This window comes from Hevea brasiliensis, unplaced genomic scaffold (genome assembly GCF_030052815.1).
Source record: "Hevea brasiliensis isolate MT/VB/25A 57/8 unplaced genomic scaffold, ASM3005281v1 Scaf685, whole genome shotgun sequence".
NCBI classification, from domain to species: Eukaryota; Viridiplantae; Streptophyta; class Magnoliopsida; order Malpighiales; family Euphorbiaceae; genus Hevea; species Hevea brasiliensis.
This window is the reverse complement of record NW_026615234.1, coordinates 3,147-10,653: the sequence shown is the minus strand read 5'-3', so window position 1 is coordinate 10,653 and position 7,507 is coordinate 3,147. Positions and strand designations below refer to the sequence as shown.

The 7,507-nt window shown below is 39.2% G+C and overlaps 1 pseudogene; it reads left to right on the top strand.

Moving 5' to 3' along the window:
- Window positions 1-1,403: 1,403 nt before the first annotated feature.
- Window positions 1,404-3,743, top strand: LOC131177639 (subtilisin-like protease; annotated as a pseudogene).
- Window positions 3,744-7,507: the final 3,764 nt, after the last annotated feature.

The following is a 7,507-nucleotide window of genomic DNA, read 5'->3' as shown; positions in this document are numbered from 1 at the left end:
ACAATATGGAAAACAGAAGATGCAAAATATTGCCAATGCCAAGCATGTTGTTTATGTCCTTCCTTATTCTTTCTTCCATATCTCCTTTCAAGCCATCGCTGAGACACCCTTCAACTCTTCTACCAGTGATGTATATGTGTACGAGGAAAGTGACTTGGAGTCTTATATTGTTTTCTTACAGAAACCAGAAGGATTATTATTCACAGATTCGAAAGATTCAGAAATCTGTTGTCAATCATTTTTTCCAAAAGACGCCTTCAACTCAGCCCAACCACACGTTTGCTTCACTACTACCGCCACGTGGTTACTGGGATTGCTGCAAAACTTACAGCAGATGAAGTATGGGCAATGAAAATGAGGGAAGAGTTGCTGTTAGCCCGGCCTCAAAGGATGGTGCCCCTGCACGCTAACCATACACCTAGAATTTTGGGTCTCCAGCAAAATTTAGGATTTTGTAAATGTTGGAATTATGGCAAGGGAGTGATTATTGGAGTTGTAGACAGTGGAATAACGCCTGGTCAACCTTCGTTTAGCGGTGAAGGAATGCCGCCTTCACCATCAAAATGAAAAGGGAAATGCGAGTTCAATGCAACACTGTGCAACAAGCTTATTGGTTTGAAAATTTTCGATACTACCAGTAATGACATGTTGGACAAGTTAAAGGCACGGGACACGAGGATTGACATTACTCGTAGTTGGACAATCAAATAATGGTAATTTTGCTCACCTGATAATTACAAGGTATTTGATTCAACAGGTAACTTTACTGTACATCTTGCAGGAAATAAGAACAAAACCAAAAAAAAAAAATAATAATAATTGATGTGTTGAAAGAAACTGCAATATTTTTTTGTTGGACATTATTGGAAACCAAAAAGAACTAACACAGAGAAGAAAATTCCAAATCCTGAACCTGGAAGAGAGAGAAAATGAAAAAGATATTAGTAATGCACTATGCACAAAGGGAAAATTGGAAATTGCTTGGAATAATATCCGCGTCAACTATAGTTCTTGTGGAGCAAAGTTCAAAGAATATGCAATTAAAAATAACGATAAACCACTTGGCATTGGACAAATGTCCAACCTTAACATTCAAAGAAACCATGACCTTCATATGGATTATCACAGCTTTGTTCTGACACGGACTGGCGGCATTACCAAGTCCTAAAGAAGAACTTCTATACATGAACAATTTGCGATCTTTCTAATTAGCCAATTCCCAAGAGCTTAAATGGGTAAGACAAATAAAAAAATTCAAACACAAACTTCAACTTCTGTAATGCCAGCCATCGTTATATTTTCTTATTTCTTTGTCTCTTTGTATGGTAGGATGCTATATATACATACATAATTAAGGTTTAAGTAACTCAATATCACAAGAACTTTCCAGTTCTCCTGTTAACATGGAAAACAAAAGGTGCAAAATTTTGCCAACCATTTTGCTTGTGATCCTCCATATTCTCCCTTCAATGTTTAGCTCTTCCCAAGCAACCACCAAATCAGCAATCCATTCATCAAATAGTGATGCAATTGAGAAAGAGGAAAGCAACTTAGAGACTTATCTTGTCCTCCTACAGAAACCTGAGGGCAATGATTTCTCAAAGTCCAAAGATTTATATAGCTGGTATCAATCATTTTTACCAGAGAATGCATTTAGCTCAAACCAGCCGCGTTTGATACATTCCTACCGCCATGTCGCCACAGGATTTGCTGCAAAACTTACGGCAGGTGAAGTAAAGGCAATGGCAGCTAAGAAAGGGTTCGTGTCAGCCCGTCCTCGAAGGTTGGTGCCTCTGCACACAACCCATTCTCCTAGCTTCTTAGGACTGCAACAAAACATAGGGCTTTGGAATTCTTCAAATTATGGCAAGGGAGTGATTGTTGGACTCATCGATAGTGGAATAACGCCTGATCACCCTTCATTTAGTGGTAAAGGAATGCCTCCTCCACCAGCAAAATGGAAAGGGAAATGCGAGCTGAATGGAACATCATGCAATAATAAGCTCATTGGTGCAAGAAATTTTGCCACTGACAGTAATAACACATTGGATGAATACCAGCACGGGACTCACACAGCTGGCACAGCAGCTGGAAGCCCTGTGCAAGGTGCCAATTACTTTGGGCAGGCCAATGGCACTGCAATTGGTATGGCCCCACTAGCCCACTTGGCAATGTATAAAGTTTCCGGCAGAGCTGGTAACGCCGGTGACAGTGAGATATTGGCTGCAATGGATGCTGCAGTTGAGGATGGTGTTGATGTACTTTCTCTTTCTCTTGGAATTGGTTCTCATCCTTTTTATGATGATGTGATTGCACTAGGTGCATATGCAGCTATTCAAAAGGGGATCTTTGTGAGTTGCTCAGCAGGAAATTCTGGACCAGATAATAGCTCTTTATCAAATGAGGCGCCATGGATTTTAACTGTAGGGGCAAGCACTATAGACAGAGCAATAAGAGCAACAGTATTACTTGGAAATAACACAGAGCTGAACGGCGAATCCCTTTACCAACCTGAAGATTTCCCTTCAACGCTGCTGCCACTTGTTTATACAGGTGCAAATGGTAATCCGTCATCTGCTTACTGCGGTACAGGATCATTGGCAAATGTTGATGTCAAAGGCAAGATAGTGCTGTGTGAGGGAGGGTATGGAGCATTGGAGAAAGGCCAAGAAGTGAAAAGAAACGGAGGCATTGCCATGATTTTAATGAATGAAGAGTCTGATGGCTTTGTGACCACCGCGGATCTTCAAGTGCTCCTGCATCACATGTAAGTTACATGGCAGGATTAGCAATCAAAGCCTACATAGAGTCCACATCATCGCCAATGGCTACAATCTTGTTCAAAGGAACTGTAACCGGCTTGCCAGAAGCTCCTCAAGTTGCTGAATTTTCCTCAAGAGGTCCTAGCTTTGCAAGTCCTGGAATCTTGAAACCAGACATTATAGGCCCTGGAGTAAGAATTTTAGCTGCCTGGCCAGTTTCAGAAGACAATACTACCAACAAGTTTGCTATGATCTCCGGCACTTCAATGTCCTGTCCTCATCTTAGTGGTATTGCTGCTCTGCTAAAAAATGCCCACCCTGACTGGTCACCTGCTGCCATAAAATCTGCAATTATGACCACTGCTAATTTAGTTGATCATGGGGCAATCCCATATCTGATGAACAGTTTGTTACCGCCACTATCTTTGACATTGGTGCAGGCCATGTAAACCCATCACGAGCAAATGATCCAGGGCTCATTTACGATATTCAACCTGATGATTACATTCCTTACTTATGTGGATTAGGTTATTCTGACAAACAGGTAGGACTCATCGTGCAGCACGGGGTGAACTGTTCAAATGATTCAAGCATACCTGAAGCTCAGTTGAATTATCCGTCATTTTCCATCAGACTGGGGTCTACTCCACAGACATACACAAGAACAGTAACAAATGTTGGCCAACCTAACTCAGCGTACACTCCTCAAGTCTTTGCACCAGAAGGTGTAAATGTTAAGGTAACCCTGACAAGATCAATTTCAGTGGGATGAACCAGAAAGCAACATACTCGGTGACATTTAGCAAAAATGGATACAACTATGGTGCACCATTTGCTCAGGGATACTTGAATTGGGTAGCTGACGGATACATTGTTAGAATCCCAATTGCTGTCATATTTGAGTAAGGAACGCGCCAAGATGTTTTGTGGCAAGATTTACTCTTGATATTGAATAAAATCAGACGCTGAAATTTCTGTTTTTATGGTGTGACCTAATTGATTCTATGCATTGTATAACTAAACATAATTTCAGTTATTTCTTGTTCAATAACCAATTATGTTCTATATGTTTTTTTCTCTTAAAGATCGAGTATTTCCAATATAGTTATTTGAACTTGAGCAATATAATTGAGACATTTAGCTACTGGGGATATATATATATATATATATATATATATATATATATATATATATATATATATATATATATATATATATATATATATATATAGGTGCTCAGCTATATATTACTTGAATTTCTGTTGCTATATGAATAAAAAATATGACAGGGTCACACAGCTCAGAGCAAGAGGATACATGTATAATTGGAAATGGTAATTACAAAATTAATCGCAACCTATATACCCCAAGTTTCAAAATTAACCTTGTGCCAGAAATTGTTAATATCTTACGAACGCTTTCAATTCAATAATTCTCTCAATTATACAAGCCTTAATTATCCATAAAACTGGGGTCTAGTTCACAGGCTTATGAAAGGACAATAACCGATGTGGGTAGGAATTCACAATGATTTTTTATATTTGAAAAAGGATACACACACAACCCTGAAACTCATTGTTTTGCGATGTTAACTATCTAGACTGTTGTACCTCTCCTCCACAAGTTCTAATTCAGATACTTTTTTTCTAGTGGAGTATAAGAAATATAAAATCTGGATTTGGACTTTAATTTTCTAAGAAACCTTTGATATTATATCAAAGTCCATTGATTAAACATTATATTTAAAAATAAGTTTTGTTTTTTTATTTATTTTTAATTGAAACTTTATGTTAGAAAGTATTTTTATTAATTTCAATTAACGTAATTATCTTTTAAATAAATCAAATAAGTTTATGTATCCGAATAGAAAATGTAAAAATAAATTTATATATTTTTATAAAGTAATTTTGAAAAGAATATATAATTGAAAAGAATATATATTCCACATGCATTTTAGTATTCATTAAATAAAATATATATTTTATATATGATTTACTTTAGTTAACATGTATACTTTATATGGTGGATGCTACAATTTATAATAAATGTCACGACCCAACCTATGGGCCGGACCGGCACTAGGACCTGGGCCAGCCTAAAGCTCCCGAGGCCCGTAGTAAGCCTAACTGTTCATTAACCCAACTCTAAGGCCCATTTGAGCCCAATATCAAGAAAACAAACGGACAGAGTCCGGCCTAAAATGGACTTTCCAACGGGGAGTTTTCGACTCACCTGACCTGTAAACATAATAAATACTCAATTGGGGAGCTCAGCTCACCCTCCACATACTCATATCCTCATAAAAATAAATGGGAGCTCAGCTCCCTCATCCAATCCATCAAACATGCATATCATTATACGTTTACAGGTCCAACATGATAATAATATTACAGACCATAATCAAATAAATACTTCTAACACATGCGGAAATTCTAGGAGTAAATAAAATTACACAAATATTGATAAACAACCTGCGAAGGAGAAAAGCAGGTTAACCAAAATAAAATCCTCCTTTGAAAAAATATTGAGCAGAGTGAGCGTTCGACTCAGAGAGTAAAATATCAATTTTAACCATAATCTCTATAACTATCTAAAACTAATGCACCCAGTAAAGTGAAATGCAACATCAACATCATTTTCACATCATAACATCAAAAAGGTAATTTGGAGCACTCACTCACCCTGTAGCATCAATCATAACATATGGGAGCTGATCCCCTATACAGCTCTCTTAAATCCAACCTAGTGCGTGAAGAACTCAAGCGGACTTTCGCAATAAACCAAATCGAGGTCCCAGAAGAACTCAAGCCGTGACTACCCTCGAAGGATCGGGTCCCAGAAGAACTCAAGCCGTGACTACGTCCTATCCATAGTCCACACCACATCACACGCACGCCAACGCACGCACACTGCTCCAAATTACCACAACAACATCCATGGCACTTTAACAGTTATCAATGCAACATAAATCGTGCCTAGAGTTTAACTACATAAATATATGTATATAAGTGATGCATGGGCATACTTGAACATATAATAATAGTGAAATTACAATTAAAATTAATATTTTACTCACAGACTTGACGATGGTCACTGAGGCGGCTGGGCGGAGGAAGAAGGCTGTCCCGGCTCACCTGACAATTTTATTACAATCATTTAATAAATTTGACTCAATACAAATAAAGAAAAAGACCAATACGTCCTAAGTCGTGCCGAAAATTCGGTAGAGTCTCCCCTATACCTACGAACTACCCAACCTGCAAAAGGGCACAAAACACACTTCTATATTCACAATCCATATGTCCACAACTCAATCATCCATCACAACATGTAAAATTTCAATTTAGTCCTTATAATTGATCATTTTTGCAAAAACTGCTCAAATAAGCTCTAAAAATTATAAAACTCTGCCCCGCGGTCCTTAGAAATATTACTAAGCTATTGCAAAAAGAATCGTAATTTTCTAAGCTACCACGAATATTTTATGGATTTTTAATCCTATTTAAGCACTAGAAAATTACGAAAAAGCAAGGTTCGGGTTTACCTTTGCCGATTCCGACTTCAAGAACGCGCTCGAGATGCCTGACAATGGTGGGGTAGCCAAAACCTCGATCCAATTCGGAGACATTTCCGGTAGCTGGTCTGTCTGGCCGAAAATTCACAGATTCGGACAACTGTCGAATTTCCGCGAATTGAGGATACCTACACCAAGCCCAATAATAATATATAAAAAATCAGGGGTGTTACATTCTTCCCCCCTTACAGAAAATTCGTCCTCGAATTTTACACAAGGCAGAATAAAGTACATGATTACACATTGAACAGATAAGGGTACTTGCTACGCATGTCCCGTTCTGACTCCCAGGTGCACTCTTCCACTGACTGACTCCTCCACAAAACCTTAACCATAGGAATCTGTTTGGATCTCAGCTGTCTCACTTGGTAGTCCACTATGGCTACAGGCTGCTCCTCAAATGTCAAGTTCTCTTTTAGCTCTATCACATCCTATGCGACATGAGAAGGATCGGAATGTATTTCTGAGCATGGAGATGTGAAACACGGATGAGCGTGAGAGAGGTTGGGTGGTAGCTCCAACCATGAGGCAATGCTCCAACTCTATCAGTAACCTCAAAGGTCCAATATACCGAGGTGCCAACTTGCCCTTCTTTCCAAATCTCATGACTCCTTCATTGGAGAAACCTTGATAATACATAGTCGCCATTGCAAACTCCACATCCCTCCGTGCGGGTCTGCATAACTCTTCTGCTCTTCGAAAGTCGTCCCAGTCGTTCCATGACTAAAGGAACTACCTCTGAAGTGTACTGCACTATGTCTACATCATGCACCTTCGCTTCACCCATTTCTGTCCAACACAGAGGAGACCTACACTTTCTTCCATATAATGCCTCATAGGTGCCATCCCTATCTTGGAGTGGTAATTGTTGTTGTAGGCAAACTCCACCAAAGCTATTGCTCATCCCATTGACCTCCAAAATCCAAGACACTCATGCGAAGCATGTCTTTGATGTTTGGATTGTCCTTTCTGTCCGTCTGCATGCGAGGGTGGAAAGCCGTACTAAAGTTCAACTGTGTGCCAAGTGCCTCCTGTAACTTTCTCCAAAACCGAGAAGTGAACTGGGGCCCTCTGTCAGATATTATGGAAGCCGGAACTCCATGCAATCTGACTATATCTCGAATGTAGAGCCGGGCGTACTGTGCCACAGAATATGTAGTCTTCACAGGTA